The sequence below is a fragment of the Chenopodium album genome, chromosome 17 (genome assembly GCF_948465745.1).
Source record: "Chenopodium album chromosome 17, dcCheAlbu1.1, whole genome shotgun sequence".
In the NCBI taxonomy this organism is placed as follows: Eukaryota; Viridiplantae; Streptophyta; class Magnoliopsida; order Caryophyllales; family Amaranthaceae; genus Chenopodium; species Chenopodium album.
Genome location: NC_137850.1, coordinates 5,686,733 through 5,709,572, shown reverse-complemented (window position 1 = coordinate 5,709,572; position 22,840 = coordinate 5,686,733). Strand labels below are relative to the sequence as shown.

General features: G+C 37.0%; 1 pseudogene; it reads right to left on the bottom strand.

The window, feature by feature from the left end:
- Window positions 1–8,185: 8,185 nt before the first annotated feature.
- Window positions 8,186–9,832, bottom strand: LOC145588567 (methanol O-anthraniloyltransferase pseudogene; annotated as a pseudogene).
- Between the last annotated feature and the right edge of the window lie 13,008 nt (window positions 9,833–22,840).

Sequence of the window (22,840 nt, the reverse complement as noted above, 5' to 3'; positions counted from 1 at the left end):
GCTGAACAAGCAGAAGGGTACCTCTTCCGAGCTCGCTGAAGAGCTAAATCAATCCAAGAAAAGCTTGGAGGAGGTACAAAAGAAGCTGGCAGACGCTGAAGCCCTGCTCAAGACCCGCCTTTATACTCAAGAAGAGTACGAAATGGGTTTTAAGAACGGGTTCAGAGTATGCCGAAGACTCTGTCTCCATGCTGAGCCAAATCTGGACTGGTCCAAGTGTGCTGAATGGAGCCAGGATCCAGAAGATCCCCATATGAAGTTCCCAACTCAGGCCGAAGCTGAGATTCTTGCAGCTGAGGAAGCTGAGGAAGAGGAAGAGAGAAGGGAGGCTCAGCAGGGTGCACAACCTGCTTCATCTGCTGCTGGAGCTGAAGCCAGCATTGCTGATCAGTCTGATCCCCGGGCCGAAGCATAGGAACTCGGGCAGTCGTCTTCAGAATCTTGCGGTTCATCTGCGCTCAACTTTAGACTTGCCGCTTCTGAAATTTTTTGCCTTGTTTTTTGCTTCAGCTTGCCTTGATGTACAAACTGCTTTATTGCTTTTGCATGTACTTCGACAGCTGTATTTTCCGTTTGTGGACGGCTGCCGATATTGCTTTCTTTGAATATTTGCACTTTGTAGCTCATTTTATTTTATAATGAGCCTTATTAATCTGATGCATTTTCTTCAACTGCTTTGCCTTAGCTTGTATGCTTTACTGTTTCTGAGTTTTGAAAAATCTTCGTAAAGTTTGCTAAGTACTTCGTCTGAAGAATTATGCTGAAGATGAATTTGCATTGGCAGTGCTCCTTGCCCCCCCAGTAATCTGAAGATCCAAGTCTTTGGATTGCTGGGTTGGATTTGAGATCTTCAGCCGAAGCTGAACAAAAATGGATATCTAAGACACAGGGCCAACCGAAGGCAATGTCTCAGACAATGGCCCTCTGGGATACAAGGCTCAGTTAAGGCAGTATCCCAGATTTGTCCATAGAGTCTTTGAGGAACAAGTCTTACTGAAGTTGATCCTCAGCTGAAAGACCAGATTTCCTTAATAAGACAAATTTATCAGCAGTCTGGAACCCAATTACCCGAAGGTGAAAGTTCCAAGCTGGACTGAAATAAAAAACTTTAATGGTTGATGTTATGCTTGATTTTCTGTCTATCTATAAAAATGGATACCTGAAACACAAGGCCAACTGAAGGCAATGTCTCAGATAATGGCTTTCTGGGATACGGGGCTCAGTTAAGGCAATATCCCAGATTTGTCCATGGACTCAATGTCTTTGGAGAACAAGTCTTACTGAAGTTGAACTTCAGCTGAAAGACCAGGGTTCTTTAAAAAGACGAGCTTGTCAGCAATCTGAAACCCAGTTAGCCGAAGGCGAAGGTCTCAGACAAGGCTGAATAAAAGCCCTTAAAGAGTAGATAGCCAAATGAAAACTTGAAAGCATAAAATGTTGAAAATTATTGTTGAAATGGTGGCTCTGAGGCCTTTCATTAATAATTCAAAATGTACTTACAAAGATTTTTTTCGCCCCGAAGGGTTTACACATGGTATTTCTTAAGTACATCGGCGTTCCAATGATTTTTCAGCTCAGTTCCGTCCAACTGCCGAAGTCGGTATGTCCCTGGCTGAAGCTCATCATAAATTTCGTAAGGTCCCTCCCATGCAGCTGAGAGTTTCCCATGAATTCGGCTTTTTTGAACTGCAGCAGCATTCCGAAGAACAAGGTCTCCAATTCTGAGAGGCCTTGCGTGGACCCTTCGGTTGTAAAATTTGCTGATTCTCTGCTTATAAGCAGCCATTCTGTCTCGAGCTGAGTCCCTCACTTCGTCGAGGAAATCAAGGGATTCCTTCATAAGTTGTTCGTTCTCAGCCGAGAAATGGTGCACTCTTAAACTTTCAGAGCCGATTTCCACTGGCAGAACGGCTTCAGCGCCATACACCAGCTCAAAAGGTGAACAGCCCGTTGCCTCTTTTTCAGTTGTCCGAAGTGACCAGAGGGTTCCTGGAAGCTCCTCTATCCACTTGGACTTTTGATCTTCAACCCTTTTCTTCAAAGCGTTGAGGATTTGCTTATTTGCGGCTTCGGCTTGGCCATTACTTTGTGGATGACACACTGCCGAATATGCCAATTTGATGCCGAATTGATCTGTGTACCGCCTCAGCGGTAGATTGTCAAATTGCCTTCCATGATCGAAGACAAAAACCCTCGGAATACCAAAACGAGTAATAATATTTTGCCAGATAAATTTCCTGACAGTTTGCTCTGTGATATTCGAGGCTGCCTCAGCCTCAATCCATTTGCTGAAATAGTCGATGCCGACTATTAACCATCTTTTCTGATAGGGTGCATCTGGAAATGGTCCCAAAATATCCAACCCCCATTGGGCAAATGGAAGCGGATTAAGGATCGGCTGAAGGTCTCTAGCTGGCTGATGGATGACTGGTGCAAATTTTTGACACTTCTCGCATTTTCTGACCAGCTCCTTAGCGTCTGAGATCATGGTGGGCCAGTAATATCCGGCCCTTAATGCCTTATGGGCTAAGGCCCTTCCCCCGATGTGGTTCCCACAGATGCCGAGGTGAATTTCCCGAAGAATGTAATCTGCATCTGTTGGTCCCACGCATTTCAGCAACGGGGCTGAGAAGGATTTTTTCAGGAGCTCTCCTCTGAAGACGATGAACCTTGAGCTAGTTCTCTTCAGCTTGGAGGCCAAAATTCTGTCTTCGGGAATCTCTCCCCGAAGCTTGAAAGCTAGGATGGGGTCCATCCAGCTGGGCTCTGGGTCGGCGCAGCACACTTCGGGTGCTTCGTCGACACTTCTTTCTCGGCGCACCTCCACATATACAGATCTGTTCAGCTCGGTGAGAGTTGAACTGGCAAGTTTGGAGAGTGCATCGGCTTGAGCGTTCTGACCCCTTGGGATCAGCTGCACTTCAAAGGTTCTCAGCTTTGCCATAACTGATTTGATTTTGGCAAGGTAATTTATCATGGAGGGCTCTTTGGCCTCATAACTGCCACCAATCTGATATGCAACTAGCTGAGAGTCTGTTTTCAGACAGACATGCTCGGCTTCCAAAGAGATGCACAATTCTAGGCCTGCAATTGCCGCCTCGTATTCAGCTTCGTTGTTCGAAGCCTTGAAAGAAAATTTTAGTGCATACTCGAAGGATTTGCCCTCTGGGGAGGTTATCACTACCCCTGCCCCCGAACCATTTACGGTGGAGGATCCATCCGTAAACACGGTCCAGATTTTCTTTTCATCATCCAACGTCTCCTGGTACGAGCATTCGGCCAGGAAGTCCGCTAGAGCCTGAGCCTTGATGGCTGCTCTCGGCTGGTAGCTGATGCTGAATTCAGTGAGCTCGAAGGCCCACTTGGCCAGCCTACCAGATCTTTCTACTTTGCCGAGAATTTTTTCCAGCGGCTGATCAGTGAAAACCACTATCTGATGACAATCAAAATAGGGCCTCAACTTCCGAGCGGCTACCACTACTGCAAAAGCGATTTTTTCGAGTAGAGGGTAACGGGTCTCGGCATCTGTCAGAGTATGACTGATGAAATAGATCGGTTGCTGAATTTTATTTTCTTCCCTCAGCAGCACTGCACTGATGGTAGCTGGGCTAACAGCCACGTACAGGTATAAAGTTTCTCCCTCCACTGGACTAGCCAGAGTTGGGAGCTGAGCCAGATGCTCCCGAAGCTGCTTGAAGGCCTCTTTTTGCTCTTCTTCCCAAATGAGCTCCTTTGTTTTTGGAAGTTTCAGGGCTTTGAAGAAGGGTAACCCCTTATCCGAAGCTCTTGAAATGAACCTCGAGAGGGCTGCCATTCTTCCGGTGAGCCGCTGAACGTCCCTTTTTGTTTTCGGCTCAGGAAGATCTAGGGCTGCTTTGACTTTGGAGGGGTTGGCATCAATCCCCCTCTTGCTGACCATGAATCCAAGGAACTTCCCTGACTTCACCCCGAAGACACACTTCTTCGGATTCAGCTTCATTTGATGTTTCCTTAAGGTGGCGAAGGTTTCAGCTAGGTCCTTAACATGGTCTTCAGATTTTTTGCTTTTGACGATTGAATCGTCCACATAGACTTCCATGTTTCGGCCTTTCTGATCGGCAAAAACCTGATCCACCAGCCTTTGATACGTTGCCCCCGCATTTTTCAATCCGAAGGGCATCATTTTGTAATTGTACACCCCGACGTTCGTGACGAATGCCGTCTTTGCTCGGTCGTCGGGGTGCATGAAGATCTGATGATACCCTGAGAATGCGTCCATGAAACTAAGCAAGGCGTGACCGCTCGTCGAGTCGACTAGCTGATCGATTTCGGCAAGGGATAGAAATCCTTCGGACAAGCCTTATTTAGGTCCGTGAAGTCAACGCACATTCTCCAGGTACCATTGGATTTCTGAACCATCACCACATTGGCCAGCCATTCTGGATACTGACAAGGTTCAATGAAACCTGCGTCCAGCAATTTTTTGACCTCGGCTGCGATGTCTCGGTTCTTATTTGCGGAGTAATTCCGCTTCTTTTGCTTAACTGACCGACACGTTGGGTCGACGTTAAGCTTATGGGAGATGAGGTCTGGACTTATCCCGGGCATATCAGCTGCCGAGAAAGCAAACACATCTCTGTTGTCCCGGAGGAGCTGAATAAGTTCACAACGGGTGTTCGGATCAAGGTCCATCCCGATTGCTACACATTTGTCAGCGTCTCCTTCGGACAACTCGACCGTTTCGGTCTGCTGGTCTAGCTCCATTGAAGCGGGGCCAGACTCTTCGTTATCTGGCCTGCTGTCTATGTCAGCAGGTGTCCCAGACTTTTTCTTCGGCTGGCTCTCTGAGTCTTTCGGCTCAGATGAAGAGCTTGCCTTTTCTTTTTCTGACCCTTTTTCTTTGGGTACAGAACCTTGTGCCGAAGCACTTAGGCCTTTCGGCTTCTTCGTGCTCGGCTCTTTTTCTTTTTCTTTCTCCTCCTCATCCTCATCATCGCTTTCTGGGCGACTAGTGGATGGCTTGAGGTAGTTGCACCTTCGGGCTTCCTTTTGGCTGCCCTGGATCCTTTCGGGGAAGCCGACGTCTGAAACGTAAATCATCAGCTGATGATAGGTTGAGACAACCCCTTGGATCTCGTGAATTATGGGTCTCCCCAAGATCACGTTGTACACTGAAGGAGCATCGATGACCAGAAATTCGGTCATGACATTCCTAGCTGCTTCGTCGCAGCCGATAGTGACAGGAAGTAGGACCTTCCCATCAGGATAAGTTGAAGCCCCATTGAATCCGGATACCGGGTAGGGTACCGGCGTGAGGTGCTTGGGCTTCAGCTTGATTTGATTGTAGGCCTTCCGGAACAAAATATTTGCCCCGCTACCACCGTCAACTAAGACTTTGCTGACGTCGTGGTTGGCCACCGTGGCGATTATCACCAACGGGTCCTCGTGAGGGTACGTCACCCCCCGACAGTCAGCGGCTGTGAACGTCATGTTCGGCACCGGTGACTGGGGTGGCTGTATATCAGCATGATTCACCTGATGGGTCAGAGCCCTGAGGTGACGTTTGTGCTCCTTCCGAGAGCATATTCCTCCCGAGATAACATGGATTGGAGGGAATTTTCCTTCCGCAGCTTTGCTGTTCTTTCGGGGGAAGTCAATTTCTTGCCGAGAGTCTTTCTCAAGCTTCTCGGCCTCTTTTTTCTCGCGGTGATCCGCGATATATTTTTTCAAGTACCCTTTCCGGACCATATCCTCGATTTGGTTCTTCAGCTGGATACATTCTTCAGTGTTGTGTCCCGGTGATTCATGGAACTCACACCACTGATTTTTATTCTTGCGCTGATACCACTCTGGGAGCGGTCTCGGCTTTCTGTAACTCTGCTCCTCCTTCGTCACGCTGTAAATCTTAGCGCGCGGAAGAGAGAGCGGAGTGTAAGATTCGTATCTGCCCTGGAAAGGAGCAGATTTTTCCTTCTTCGACTCGTTGGCCGAAGATTGTTCCGAGGCTTTCGCCTTTCCCTTTGCCTTTTGGCCTTGGCCTTCAGACGAGGGTCCTTGTTTTTGTTTCCCTCCCCCAGATTGGGGTTGGGTTTTTGCTTTGTTCCACTCCTCAGCTCGGATGAACTTGTCCGAGGCGCTCAATGCCTCCTCCAAGGTCTGAGGTGAATTCATGACCATGAAGTCTGAGAATGGCCCAGTTTTGAGACCGTGCTGAAGGGCGAAGACTGCCAGCCCTTGGTCCAGCTGAGAAATGCTGGATGATTCATTGCTGAAGCGGGTTAGGTAATCTCGGAGGCTCTCGGCCTCGCCTTGCTGCAGGCCCATGAGCTCTGCAGTAGTCTTTTCCCGGCGGTTTGCCGTGGAAAACTTGCTCTTGAACTTGGAGGACAGATCGTCCCACCCAGTAATTGAGCCCTCTTTTACTCCCTTGGAGATCCACGCTTGCGCGACCCCCTTGAGAGTGGTTGGGAAATACTTGCACCAAGTTGCTTCGGACCTGGGGCAAAGATGCATATGAGCCTCGTACGAGGCAACATGGTCCTTCGGATCCGAAGTTCCATCGTAGGTAATGTGCGACGGGATTTTGACCGTCGGCACATGGGATTCCAATATCCATTGCTCGAATGGAGAACTGGAAGGCAGCATCACGGCTTTGCCCTTATTCCCAGCCGAAGGGACCGCGCTCCGCCCTCTCAGAGAGGTAGAAGTGGTTTTCGTCCCGGGCTGGGAGGTCTGGGCCTCGGCTGCAGGGTAGGAGAGGCGACTGTGCACACTCCGCTCCCTATCGCCGAGCCGGTCGTGAACGCTTCGGCGAGCAGTTTCCGGCCGAGAGGCAGAACTGCTGCTTTTATGGGTCCGGCTCGTGGTGAGCTGGAGGGAGGAATCCCTGAAGAAATGAGAGTTCCTGTTTTTCTCCCTCTCGGTTCTCCAAGTATCCTCTTCCCATTCGCCAAGCTCCTTAAAAGAGGAGAGTTTCCCCCCCTCCTGGCCGAGGCATCTCCGCTGGTTTCTGGTTTGCGGAGGTGTTCGGCCGCGTGGAGGTGGCACATTTTGGGCCTTCATGGCTTCCATGAGGACCGCTAGGGCTCTCACTACCTCTTCCGAGTTGGGTCCCGTCAAGGGTGTCCTCGGCTGAGAGCGAGAGTTGGTGCGAATGCTCCGAGATTGGCTCCGGGCATGAGATTGAGTCCTTTGACTGGACCAGCCGTCCTCATTTAACCGAGGCGGGCTCGGCGGATGACTGGACTGGATGATAGGAGATTCGGATCTCTCCCTTGGCTCCTCGTGAGAATCGGGTCCCGCGGAGGGGCTCCTATCCCGAGGAGTTAGACTAGGAGTGGGGCGTTCCGAGGGACCCCCTCCTAGTGACTTTCGGCGCTTTCTCGGAGGAGAAGCCCCGTCGTTTTTGTTCTTGCGATTCTTAGCCATTGGAACTAAGATTGAGGTAGAACGATTGGAATCGGCTTAAAGATTTTTTGAAAGTCTTCCCCACAGACGGCGCCAAATTGTTTCGGGTAAAAACAATGGGACCTTGCCGAAGGTCCAATGAGGTGGTGAAGACTGGGCTCGATCCAAGTGATGATGGACCGAGGGTTTCCTGCACAGCAAGCACACGTAAACTAGCCTCGGGGGTGTTGCCGAGGAAGGCCCCTCCGATGCTAAAGTTAGTACAATGTGTAGAGAGAGAAAGCTATGCAAGAGAATTAATTGCTTGAGGCTTTGTTGTGTCGTTTTCAAATGTAATATTGAAGGCTTTTATACCTTGGCATATATGGGAGAAGTGGGCTTGGGCCCAATTGACATGCTTCGTGGACTGATCTTGACTTTAGCACTATTTGGAGAGTTGAACCTTGACCTTGGGCTTCTAATTGGATCATTTAATGACTTGGCCCAATTGGACTAAATTGGACCCAAACAACATTCTTATCAAATTTCATTGATTGCATAACTCATTATATACGATTAAAAACCTAACAACAACAATTAATTTATAATTAACCATTATCAAATTAGCTCCACAATTACCCATCATCAAACTAGCTCCACAATTACTCATCATCAAGCTAATTCCTCAATTACCCATTATCAAACCAATTCCAAAATTACCAATTATCAAACTAATTCCTCAATTACCCATTACATATCAAACGTATTACTCAATCACCCATTATCGACTTAATTCCTCCATTACACACCTTACTTCAAATCATCTCAATTCTTCAAAAAAATCAGACATTTTTCCATCAAAATACAAGAAGAGAATCGAAAGCAGAGAGAAAGAAAACCTGTGCTCCATAGTAATGCTATCAATAAGAGATTGCTTAAAAAGTTGACGAAGATGAGGATTAAGCTTAGCCCAATGCCCAGTAACCTTCATACGAAATAAAACAGCAAGTTGACGAACATTGGGAGTTTTAGCAGTACGAAAATGGTGAATTAAAGTAAATTGTCTGCTTAGAGGCCAGGAGAGAGAAAGGAGAAGAAAGGCAACAATTGGGGGAAAGAGGGGGAAAAAAGAGAGAATTTTTTTTTTTTGGTCAACTTAATGAGTCACGTGCCTGGCACGTAACAGTCAACGCCGAATTCCCTGGAAATTGGATTTGGTCCTCCTTGTCATCTCAAATCGTCTTATGTGGTCCTTTTAAATAACCTTTTTCTTATTAGATCATTCTAAACAAAAGAAACTATTTAGGTGGTCCTTTTGAACAAATTTTCCTTTAAAAATTTATAAAATCAATGGAAACAAGGCTATGCAAGAAATTAGGTCATTTGGATGAAGAATAGTTGTAAATTACCAATAAAACTATATGATACCCCGTCCTTAAGGGCTTGTTTGGATTCATTTTTGGTTTTCAGTTTCTTGTTTTTTTTTAAAACCAAAAACAGGAAACAAGAAAAAGGTATTTCCACTATTCTGTTGTCAGTTTTCAAAATTATCATGATTTTAATAAGTTTAAATAAGTTTTGATTTATTATGGGACATATATCATATACTTTTAAAAAACAAAAAACCAAAAAACAGAAAACCACAGTAATAACGAACCCTAATATATTTAATTTGTTTTATTTTCCTTAAAATCACATACTAGAATACAAATCTATCTATAACTCAATATAACTTTTTCTTTGGTCAATTTCCCTCCTTTTCCTGCTAACCCTTGAACACTTGTTTTCGTGCTACCACGCAAATGATTTATATGCCAACAAGACACAAGGTAGGTTGGTAACTCAATACAACTTTTCATAAAGTGAAAAACATAAATGAGGCAAATTTTCAAAGATATGGGAAATACTACTTTCAATCATTGAAATTATCACATTACAATCAAATAGCCATCTTATAAAAATTTTATTAAGTAAAGGGACTATAGTCTATAGAGCATGGATTAATATTAAGTACCTGAATTATTAGCAAGGGGGTGCCAAGCATTCCATTAGTACCTGGAATGTCATAAAGCAAATCCTCCAAAGGAAATGGAGGATGAATTTCATCTCCAAAATCTTCAAGCATTGCATCCGCCCTAGCCTCGATGAAGGGCACACCCTCACCCGTGCACTCGACACTTAGCTTCCTATTCGGCCCTTCTACTAACCGACCAGCATAAGGGTAGAAAACCACAAGAGCCTTAGCCAAAGCATCCTTAACCACCTTCACCGGGTCTTTCCCTTCCATGGAGGGATCAGCCCTATAAAACATTATGCCCGGCATATGGAATCGAAGACCCTCTTGGTCATCAATATCTGAGAGAGGTTTTAACTCCTTTGGAGTAGGTTCAATCGGGCACACTAGCTCTGGCTCCCCTCGTGTTACGTTTAACACTAGGGGAGTTGTGTCATGTGCCATAAGAATCATATTAGTTGTTGGTCTAGACGTCAAATAATACTAATAATCAAGCTTAATAGAGGTGTATGAATTGAAATCTATGAGATTATGAAGTTGTAGAAAATTTGTTAACGTTAATAGATTATTTATAGTATAAAGATTGAAGCATATTCTTAGATCGACCACGTGATCAAGCAATAATTTTATAGATTCAATTAAGGGACATAGTATAGAAATAAAATGGACGAATTCCGTCAAAGAATTGAAGGGGTAGGTGCATGCTAGAAATAACTCATATTAGAAGGGCGTAAGGAGGTGGCTAACAAGCAACTCTCATTAGTTAAAGAGATAAAAATGGGACAAAACTGGATAAGTACTATAAAATGGAAAGACCTCGAGCATTGGTCACAAAATAATACTATTTTCATTTCATTTTGTTTGTCGCGGTTACTATTTATTTGGTCAAATTTAAAAACATTGACCATGATTAAATTCACTAATATTCATTAAAAAACATATAGTTTTTTTTTGGGGGAAAAATATATTGCGGAACCTTCTTAGATTTATCTCGACGAATAGTTCTAAATGTTAACTTACAACAATTTAATATCATATTATATCGCTAATAAATAAAGCCGATCTCGCAGCAAGACCATGAAATAACGATACTTAGCATTCCATTAATTCTCCAAGTGGCATGCCATGTAGGAAAAAAGTTAGTATTATTATGACACCTATGATGCTAAGTAAACGAATTTTGGATAGATTTTTTAAGAGAAAAGTGTTGTATAGAGTTTTATTGTCGATATACTTCAAATATTTTATATATACAAAATTAATCATAACTTTTAATAAATATCCTATAACTCGGTTCTATTTTCATCATAAAATTATTTTAAAAAGTTCTTTAAAATAAGATCCATTAATAATATATTAATTTATTTTATAAAAAATAGTGAACATTGGTAAAAAAATACTTTCAGTTCAATAAAAGTAATTTAAGTTCAATAAAAATAATTTTAAGTTAATAATGACATAGATAGATTTAATTTATTCAGAAAAATAGAGAATATATAAAAACAAGTTCTAATCAGTAAAAATAATTTTAGTTTTCTAAAAATACTCTCACTTCAGTATAAATGATTTCATTTCAATAAAATTAATTTCAAGTCAATAATAACATAGATATTTATTTACAAACAAAATTACAAAAAGTACACTACTATATAAATCATCAAAAGAGATTATATGACCGTATTTAGCATTTACGCCAAATGTTTTTCAACCATCTGGGCATCGGCATCGCCTAGGCACCAAATTGTATATATAAAAAGGAGAGTTTTATCCTGACCTATGAAAGAGCCAAGTAGGATAAAATTTTCTTAACGCGCCATGTAGGGCTATAAATTTTAGTTATAGCCAATTAAATATGAGATTTGTAAGTTCTTTTAGAATTAAATAATTGAAATGCCACATGTGAAAAATTGGCAAATGAGATTTTAAAGTATAAATCTTTTACATATAAAATATTATTTTTTTGAGATTAGGAATTTTAATTAACTAAGTATATAATGAATGAGAGGAAATTCACAGTTTATTTTAAAATAAAAAATAAATAATTTACGTTTAATGAATAAAATAATAAATTTTATCACATAAATACAAAAAATATTTATTTAAAAAAAATACAAACAAACCGTTGTTAACTAACTTCATCAAAAGTAACTTTAGTTTAATAAGAATACTTACTAATTCGTATAAAATCATTAACTTGAAAGAATGAAAACATAATAGCGAATCAATAAAGATAGATTTTAATTAGAAAAAATAATTTAATTTTAGGTTCAAAAAAATATTTTTAATGTAGCATAAATAATTAAATTTGGGGTTGTTAAATATCGTCCTCGAATATCTAACTCACGCCCGCAAAATAAAATAAAATTACGTATTTATCCTTATAATAACGATTATAAAAATAATTAATTTTACCTCAATTTCACACTTTTACTGTACACAAAACTTTTTACCGTTCTCTCTAGTGGTTAACGGCCAATAACGCTCATCGAACAACCACCCCAACCATCATGAGTTTCAAAATCAAACAAATTTTTTAAATTTTGTAAAATCAAATTCGTTAGATCTTATGGACAACGACGAAATACCAGAAACACAACCTTAGACGCTCGCCAAAGGCTCGTCAAACCGTACGAAATCGGTAGGTCGCGATAATTTTTTTAAAAAAATTCAAAACCCAAGAAATGCCAAGAATTTTCGAATACCCCAGGCTGAAACGCCTAGTTTTTTCGAAACATCCTAGGCTATTCGAAAAAACTAGGCGTTTCAGCCTAGGGTATTCTAAAAAACTAGGCGTTTCAACCTAGGGTATTCTAAAAAACTAGGCATTTCACCTCAAACGCCCAGATTTTTCATACAACCACACGGTTGTTCGCATGAACTAGGCGTTTGAGCCTAGGACGTGCGAAAAATCTAGGCATTTGCCGCGAATTCAGAAAATAAAAAAAAACATTTTCTCCGCCAGCAACCGACTTCCCTTTGTCCTTAATTACTCGTCATTACCGCGGCTGTGTAGATCGTGAAACCGGAGGTAAGGAGTTGGTGGTTAAAAGAGGAGGAGGAGGTGGTGGTGGTAGTGGTGGTTAGTATGAAGAGGTGGTAGTGGTAGGTAGTATGAAGAAGGGGTAATTTTTTTTATTAAAAAGGGTAAATTTGTAATTGTAATTTATTTTGCGGGCGTTAGTTAGATATTTGAGGGTGACGTTTAGCTTTCCACTTAAATTTTAGTAAAAACAACTAGATATAACATCTTTAGTACTCTATGTGTTTCTTATTTATTTTCTCAATTTGAAAAATTTTGTCTAAAAAAAAGATTTTAAGTGAAGATAATAAATTAATAGGTATGAAAAAAGGGAATATATATAAATTAAACAAACATATTTAAAGTGCAAATAGTGCACCTAAGTAAGAAAAAAATTAAGTTCTTGTTTTAATCTCATCACCTTAAAATAATAATATTCAACAAAAATAATTTCAGTTTAGTAAAAATAAATTCAGTACAGCAAAAATAACTTCACTTTAGTAAATATAATTATAGTTCAACAAAAATTAATTTCAATTTATTAAAAATAGGTTATTATCCATAAAAATTAGTAACTTAAAATAGCAAATATAATAGAGAATCAGTATTAATAAGTTTTAATTAGTAAACCTAATTATAGTTCATTAAAAATAATTTCATTTCAGCAAAAATAAGGTGAATAGAAAATGGCGTAAAATTATTTTATAATATTAGAAGACCTCATTTTTTTACCAAAAAAAAAAAAAAAAAAAAAAAAAAAAAAAAAAAAAAAAAAAAAATCTAAGCATTCACTATATACAAGCATAAAGTAGTAAAAGAAAAAGAATATGATCCCAGGACTTTTGAGGATTTCATCCTGAATGATAAAAAACAGCTACTTTGATTTAAATAGTGGCGCTCTATGGGTAGAATCTTGGTCTTGGTGAATATTTTAACAAGTTGGTTCTGAGATGAGATATAGGTTGTAGCCGATGAGCAATCACACCATCATTGCATTTGTCTTTGATGAAGTAACATCTCGTAAGAGAGCCCTAGATGATGAAGAATGATGTGGATTAAACCACAATAAGAGATACTAGCAATTAGGGTAAACCTAATTCAAGAAAGTTTTTTTTATCTTTTCGACTTAAACAAGAAGAAAAAAATGTAAATTTTGATCCTTTCAAAAGAAAAGCAATGTTTTAAAATCAATTTGATTCAATCGAACTAATTCACAATTTTCATATTTTCATACACTCAAAGACATTCTATTTTATTAATGAAAATAATCATATATATATGAGAAAATTGTGAAAGAGGACCTTTTAAGTGGTCGACTTTTTGAAAAAGGACAATAAGTGAAAAAAGGACCTTTTAAGTTGCATTTTGTTTGTATGGGGTACTTGAGTGAGCTTGTGTGGTGGTCAACGTCGGAGCTCCAGCTTGACTATCATGTGTTAGTGACGTGACTTGTTTAAATTTTTTAAAAAAAAAAAATCCCCAAATTTCCCTCCTTTCCCGACCTAACCCTTTGGTGGAGGGAAATTTAGTTAGGTCGGAAAAGGAGGGAAATTTGGGGATTTTTTTAAAAAAAATAAATCATGTGACTAACACGTGATAGTCAACGCCGGAGCTCCGGCGTTGACCACCACACAAGCTCTCCCAAGTACCCCATACAAATGCAATTTAAAAGGTCCTTTTTCACAAGTTTTCACTTAAAAAGTCCTTTTTCACAATTTTCTTTATATATATAGGCATACAATCCCATGTTCCATATGATAAATAAAAGGACTTTTTGTGAAGAAGTACCTTATACAAGTCAATTTTTGTGAAAAACTACCTTATCTAAAATATGTTGTAAGAAACTACCTTTTAAACAATAAATGTTGCAAAAAACTACCTTATAAAACAATTAATATTGTAAAAAGCTACATTTTGCCGAATTATTGCATTTAATAAGAGACGTTTAAATGGTTTAATGATTCATTTTCAATCATTGTTTCTCCTTTTACCACCCAATTTCTCCATAGCCCCCTTATAACCCCTAGTTCTCCCTTCTCTTTCATTGTTAAATTATGCAAGTGGTAGCAACTTATAACATTTAGCTTTTGTAAGGTAGTTTCTTACAACATTTATTTTATAAGGTAGTTTTTCACAAAATTTGATGTATATAAGGTAGTTTTTCACAAAAAGTCCTAAATAAAATTAAAAGATAAAATTAAATCCTAACAAATTCTAGTTATATCTTGTAAGAAATAACTCTAATGATATCTTATAAAAAGATAATTTTTCCTAATTTTTATCCCTAAGTAAATGACACGAATATCGAAAATAAACCCTAAAGAAAATAAATCTAGACTCTTAAATTATTGATGCTTTATCCGCATCATTCTCCCTCTCTTGAAAAAAACTTGTCTGAAGTTTTTTTGAACCAAGAAATCATCCAAATCAAACGATCAAACATGAAAACATATTTTCTTGATGATCATTGTTTCCACCTCTCCTGATTTTACCACCAATTAAGCTAAATAAGCATAACATGAGAGGTTTGGAGTTGCTAAAAGCTATCCCAAATTTCAATGTGGTTGCTTCAATATGCAAACAATTAATATAAATGAGAAAAGATATATCTTGAAACATCAAGTCTAATTTTCGCACATAAATATGTTTTATAGTTCGGATCTTCTATTCATCTTAATTGATTAATTATTTCTATTGCATCAAATAATAGATAAGACAAAGCTAAACCTAATTCATCATCTAGCACCTCAATTTTCTTCATCTTGCACAACCAGATTTGAAATATTATTAACCTTATTAATAAAAGTAGAGTCAACCACCTTCATTTTATGTGCTTTTGTTCATTCGTACCCTTGCATCTCAACAAAAATTCTAGTTATGATTGTATTACTCGCTGCAATTGTTGATTCATTTCCAACATTCTCTCCATATGTGTTATAAGTTCAATTTGGTCGTCCACATTGAACAACAAGTTGCAGTTGCAAAGAACACGTCCAATAGCAAGCAATCACATTATAGACTTAAACTGACCCGTTGGAAGAAACTGACACAATTTAATAGCAACCGTTTTCGAAAATTTCTGAAAATTATTTGTAGAAACTAGACAAAAAAAAAAAAACAACCCGATTCAAAAAAAAAAAAAAAAAAAAATCACCTTTAAAGCTTTTCTAACAAAGGAGAAAATAATTTTGCAGTAGAATAAATTGTTTTGGATTGGTTTTTTTTTTTAAAGAAAATTTCCAACTGGCTCTTGATACCAATTTGATGTAGATTAAACTACAATAATAAGGAATACTAGCAATTAGAGTAAACCTAATTCAACAAAGTTTTGATCTTTTCAACTTAAACAAGAAGAAAAGCAATGTAAATAATCATATTTATAAGCATACAATCCCATGCCCGATAGGATAAATAAAACTAAATGATGAAATTAAATCTTAACAAACTCTAATTATATCTTATAAGAAAAAAAACTCTAATAATATCTTATAAAAAACTTTTCTTAATCTTTATCCCTAAGTAAATCATACAAACATGATATGGAAAAATAAATTTAAAAAATAAATAAATCTAGACTCTTAAATTATTGATCACATCAAAGAAGCTAAGATAATATAACGCGCATAACATAGCTAGCAATCTAGCAATACCAAACAATATTATGTACAATTTCAAAGTAAAGAAGCTTCCAACAACCTTGTGCAGAGAAATATAACAAATATATTACCAACTTACAGGTCCAACCAAAATCGTCAAACAACAATTCATCGTCATCTAAAGGAAGGGAGGTTCCACACCTGAAATATATTTGTAGAGTGTGTTCTGGATTTGCAAAATAATCGCCATTTGAGCACTGATTCAAAATACTACATTGGCTTAAAGATCGAATGTGAGGAAGAACTCTACCTAGGTAAGGAATAATTAAGGGTTACTTGGTTATTTATCATATTTGAACTATAACACAAGCTCGCTTCAAACTGAAAATCTTTTGCAGAACATGGCTTGATACGAGTAATTCTTTCCATAAACCATGCATATCAACATGTTAATCAAACTGCGTACAAAAATTAATTGATGATCTGATGTACACGTTTTATACCACATTTTACCCTCATTCTATAGCTATTTTCGTATGGTTTTTAGCACTACAGAGCTATTTCTCACTAACATTCTCTTCTCTAGTGTGGCTTGGTCTATTTAATTGATTTTGTAGGCACATGAAGAAATCCGAATGATATGGACCTGTTTTGGGTGGCCACGAGAGCTTATTAAGATTAGGGGTATTCGCGGTACGGTTTGGATCATAAACCGTACCAAACCGCAAAAGTGCGGTTTGTAATTTTTTCAAACCGCAAAAGTGCGGTACTTAATTTTTTCAAACCGCACCAAACCGCACTTTTAAAAAATCGCACCAAACCGCACCACAAAATGCGGTGAGGTTTGCGGTTTAACCGTATTTTATTAAAATTGTAATTATTCTTTTTAAAACAAAACTTTTATTTTATTTTATAATTATTAGTTTATAATTCAAATATTAAACTCTTTTTATTAACTTTTGATTACCTAATAGTTAAATATTAGCTCATACATTTTAGTTCTTTTATATAATTTTAATGAAAATATAGTATAAAAATCGTAAACCGCATTAAAGTGCGGTTTGGTCTCAATATTTTTGGAAACCGCACCAAACCGAAAACCACGGTTTGGTCATTTTTAAAAACCGCACCGCAATTTTCAAACCACAAACCGCACCAAACCGCAGAACTGCGGTTTGGTGCAGTCTAAACCGCACTCTGTACAGCCTTAATTGAGATGGAGGAGCGTTTTCCCGTGTCCACCCTCGCAGGGCAACCAGGGCGAAGGAAGGAGAAGAGAAGAACATTGTGGAAGAGATGGAGACTTTGACTTCCATCAGCCCGGCCCGGGCAGCATTGCCCTGGTAGCCCAGGCAGACAAAGTACTGTACGAGAAATCTAGATGAAGAAGTGTTTGGTCGAATTTGCTTCTCGCGCCCGACCGGGCGGAGTTGTCCTGGTTGCCCGAGCACAGTTCGGCGAGGCGCGATTTCATTATTTTTCGAAATTTCTTATTTAAGGGATATAAATATACCCTTTGTAATCCCCGTTTAGACACTTAGTTATTATTTTTCTAGCTTTAAAACTTCATTAGAACCCTGATATTCTCTCTAGATCTAGATTAATTTGCACTTTCAAGTTTTAATCTTTGTTTATCAACAATTGGTACTTTTCTTTGTTCAAGTAATTGGTATTCATCTTTTCTTCTTCATGTTTTCTTCATTGAATATTGTTTTTGTTTCCATTAATATGTGTGAGTAGTCTTTTAATCCGGATCTTGCGGAACCCGAATATGATTGATGCATGAATTAAATATTTAAATTCTCCAATAATAATCCAATTGACATGCTTAATTGATTATGTTTATGCCAATACTAGATTAGAGATAATTAGTATTGTTATTATTCCTTTGTTTTAATCGCAACGAGAGTTAGGTTTTAACGGAATTGAATAGATTAATTAAGAGTTTGAAATTCATCATGAGAATAGTTGAATGAATGATTAGGAATCTAGGTAATGTGCTTAATGTCTCTAGAGAATAGGCATGATTGTGATTAGAGAAGCCATTGATAACTCGAGAGAGACCTTTGGTATTATCTAGGGATAACTTTTCCTCTTGTTAATTAATTTAATATTGGGGGTAGAATTATTATTGCATTAATTGTATTCGAGGTAATGCTTGATCTTGGATGTCTTTAGTATTTGATTATCATATTATTTAGTTTAATCGTTGTTCTTGATATTTTGTTATTAATTCTTAACTATTTGATTTGGTTACTTGTTTAGCAGTTACTTGAGTCTATTTAATTAGTTGAATCATAGTCTCTTGGGATCCGACCCTTACTTGCCTGTCTACATAGTAGTGGTCTAGTTAGGTTTTTTTTTAGGTACGCGACACGCCTATCATGATCCCAAAAAAGCTCTTACAATGGATGATTCTATGGTCGTCATCCTTAAATTGACTACATAAAATGCACATGTAGCATGTTTGATTTTTCTAAATTTCTATGTACATTTATTAATTTCTATAATCATTTATTATAGTTTCAAAATATCTATTTTTATTTTCATAATTTATGTTTGACATTGTATTTTTAATAATATTGAAATTAAAATTCAAAACCAAAAAATTAAAATTATAACATCCTTAAATTGTGGGTTTGTTTTTGTTCATTTTAGGTTTTATTTTCGTTTTAATTTGAGTTTGATTTTTTGTTAATTTTGATTTTGGGTTTGATTTTTGTTGTTTGTTATTGGTGGGTAATTTTTGTGGATTTATATTTGTGGGTTTTTTTTTTTTGTTAGTTTTGTGGTTTTTTGCTTTTTGTTAGCTGTGATTTTCATTTTGTATTTTATTTGGTTTCACTTTTGTGGGTTGAATTTTCTGGTTTTTTAGGTTAAGGTTGATGGTGGTGGTGGGCAGAGGTGGTTTAGCGTAGGCGGTGGTGGTGGGTGGAGGTGGTTTAGCATGGGCGTTGGTTTAATTCGGGTGGTGGTGGAGGTTTAGGGTGTGAATGTATGCAGGCTGAGTTTAGGTGGTGTAGAGTACTGCTAGATTTTATTTATTTTTGGTTTTTTTTAATACTTTTTGCGACCGCTACTATACCAGTCACAATTAATTATATTTGTGACTGTTTTGGAATCGGTCGTTGAAAATAGTGAAAATAGGTTGCAAATTTATTGCGGCCGTCAACCAGTCGTAATTTTGTTTTTTTTGCGACCATGGGAATAACGACCATCGCTTTACGACCGTTGACGGTCGCAATTAATTTCAGCAACCGTTTGCGGCGGTCACAAAATCCTTTATTTTTAGTTGTGCTTGTAGATTACTAAGGCGTTTTGCATGAAAATAGAGAAAATGTGATCAATGAAGAAAATCTAAGAGGATTGAGTCTTGAAGTGGTTAGAGGAAAGCACGTAGAAATTGAGAACAAAAAGGAAAATACAGGAAAGGGAAGAGGAGAGAGATCCAAAGTGAGAGAAGCTCTTGCATGATTTGCTTGTTAAGAAAGTACAAGTTGATTTGTGTGAAAGTGTTGGCTTAAGAGAATTAGCCCTCGCTACTTACAGTTTCCCACATTTGAAGAATTTCCTACGGGGATATGATAGATTAATAAAACTTTAAATGTAAGCTTTTTAATGAGGAAGCCCCAGTTTCTCACCGTGAGAAACAAATTCATTTCTCATGAGGGCATTTTTGTGAATAAATCAACAACTTTTTCAACTTTATTCAACTGTGGAGCCCACAACATTGAAAAAGTTGTTGATTTATTCACAAAAATGCTCCCATGAGAAACAAATTTCGTTTCTCACCGTGAGAAACAGGGAATTTCCCCTTTTTAATAATTCCAATGCCAAAAGGGGAAAAGCAAAAGCAAACTTGGAGGTAAAATCGTTCTAGTTCCAGTTGAGTAAGTAACAAAGATTTCTCTAGTCTATCTTTATTTGCCTTTTCTTTATCAATTTTTGTTTGTTTTGTGTGTGTTTCAGTTTTGCTTATATTTTTTTTTTGAAAGAAAATGAAAAAACAAAAAAAATACGAGCCTTCTATTCTACTTGCTTATCTTAAGAATTTTGCTTGGTATGTCATCATCGAAAAGAGGGAAATAGTTAACCCTTGGAAGGTTTTGATGATGATGGTATGATTGAGCAAACTTCTAGCTAACAACAGTTCATTAGTGTTTTGATGTATGAATGAATAGTAAACTCTAGGAGTTGAATGAAGGTTGATCTAGAACTGAGAGACTCAAGAGGAACTAAGGATAGCAAGTAATATTAGAAGAAGAGTTCCAGAAGGAGGTTCTTAGAACAAAGTTGAATGAAACAGAAGGTGTTCCCTAACAAGAGCATACCATGAGCTTCATAACAGATGCATGACAGTAAGCTGACAAGTGAAACTTGGATTGCGAAAAAGAAGACAACAAATTGAGTAAAGTTTAGTCTGCAAGTTCCAACAAGATGCTAAAGAAGAAAGACAACAGGTTACTATGGCTTGGACTGCGGTTCCTAGTAGGAACGTGATCCCAAATGTAAAGAGCTCGAAATACCAATCTGTAGATAACTTAAAGACAATTTGGTGTTGAACGAAAGATAAAGTTTGTTATTTAGGATTGATGTAAATATAAAATTGACTGCTATGCATGAGATTTAATAGAAATCAAATCAAGTTTGGCAAGCTAATTAATTAGAATAATTTAGTAAAGATAATCTTGAGTTTATGAAAAAGAATCAACTTAGGTTTTAGCTTATAAAATCTATTTTACTTGCTTTTATCCTTTTCATTAAAACTTCATCTTTTTTTATTCCGGTTTTATCAAAAGGTTTCTTGAAACAAAATCAGTTTTATTGCATTTATGTTTTAGCATGATAAATATGATAAATCTTTTTCAATCTTAAGCTCATCATTTCTTTAAACACCCTTCCTTGTTTGGTGATCTTCTCTAAAAATAAGAAGAATTGTATTCTAAGCAAAGTGTGAGTTTACTAAGCGTTTAAGACTGAGTTTAATGATAGACGGTTATTTAGATTAATGGATGAAAACAATGAACACATATTTTTTTTATTTTAAATATCTGATTTTAATTCTTAATTTCAATAATAATAAAAATAGAATTTCAAAAATAAATTGCTTAAAAAAACAATAGATTTCCGAAAATAATAATGCGAGTAAATGATTTTTGAAATTTATAAAAAATAAATAAATAAAAAATCAATTTCCTAAAACTCTACCAATGAACACGTGCCATGTCAACACAAATGATGATAGATTGACAGTGAGGACGTAAGACCCACTTTAAATTGACAGTGATGATAGATTGACAGTGAGGACGTAAGAGTCACTAGTTTTGTGCTCGGGCGATGTCCGGATTATTGATAAAATTTTTGGATAAATTTTTTGACTTTTGATAATAAATTATATTTAAATTAAACATACGATATCCTATCGCTTATTTATAGAGCAAAAGTTTTTGTATGCAATTGATGTACAGTAATAATGTTCCTGAACATCGAGGTAAATTTTATTGAATTAAGGGTAGCTTTTAGACTTTTTTGGGTAACTTTTATCAATTAATACTTTTATTTATATCAAGGTAATTTAAGGGTAACTTTTGATCATTTTAAGATAAATTTATAACGGATGTACTATCTTTTATTATACATCCGATTTTTCCAATGTTTGTTTTAATAGAATAGTGTACTTTTTGTAGTTTTGTTTGTAAATAGATATGTATGTTATTATTGACTTGAAATTATTGTTATTTAACTTAAATTATATTTACAAGAAATGAAATTATTTTTATCAAACTAAAATTATTTTTACTGATTCTCTATTATTTTTTCAACTAAATTAAATATAATATAAATATTTTGAGCGGCGTTTTAGAAAAGAGAAAGAAATGATAAATATGATAGAAATGGTTATTAGATGTAAAAGTAATTAATTTATAAAGACTAATTAAAAAAAGTAAGTGATGCATTAAAAAGAATAATTAAAAAAGGTAAGTTATGCATTAAAAAGAAAAAAAGTAAATGATAGAGCGTTTCTTTTTAACTGTAGGTTTTAAATAAGGAAAAAGGTATATATAGGCCTTAGGGCTGCATATAAGAAGCTAAAAGTGGAAAGAATTGACAATGTATAACTAATACTAAAATAGCTACCACTGATGTCATCTTTTTTTCAAAGTTGTACACGTGGCGTTATCTCATGAAAATATTTCCCGCTCAAATGCTTTTTTTTTTTTTTGAAACAAAATGCTAATTAATTTTAAATAGGTAATAGCTATTATTTAGGTACCTATTATTTTGGTAATTTATATTGATATTAGGTTGTTGGACTCTTTATAGGAGTTGTTAGCATAGTTAAGGTGAATTAAAGTGAACTTATGAACATTTTGAACTCAAAAAAATAGGAATACAAAATTTACAAAAATCCAAAGATAAATTACTGTGAAATCCGTGCATTAGCACGGGTGCTAACCTAGTAAATAAACATTTATTACACCGATTTACTCGTGAATTGTCAATAAATTCTCAATTTAATAATAAAAAATAAAGTATGTTAAATGCTTATATGCAATCCTAAGGGCTGCATATAGCATTACCTTTTAAATAACCTATTCTTTCAAAGCGATGAATAGCTATGTAAAGGAGGACTGGTGTGAGAAAAAACCTAAATACAATAGGTCAATAGTGAGGGTGAATGTAAAGGTGCAAGTATTATGGGGTGGTACGAAAGATAATAAAATAAAATGTATGTACCAAAATTGAACTGAAGTAGAATGGTAAAAGTGAGTATGTCATGTACATCAAATTAAAAACACAATTGACTTTTGACACTATTTATAAACTTAGTCAATACATTTCACA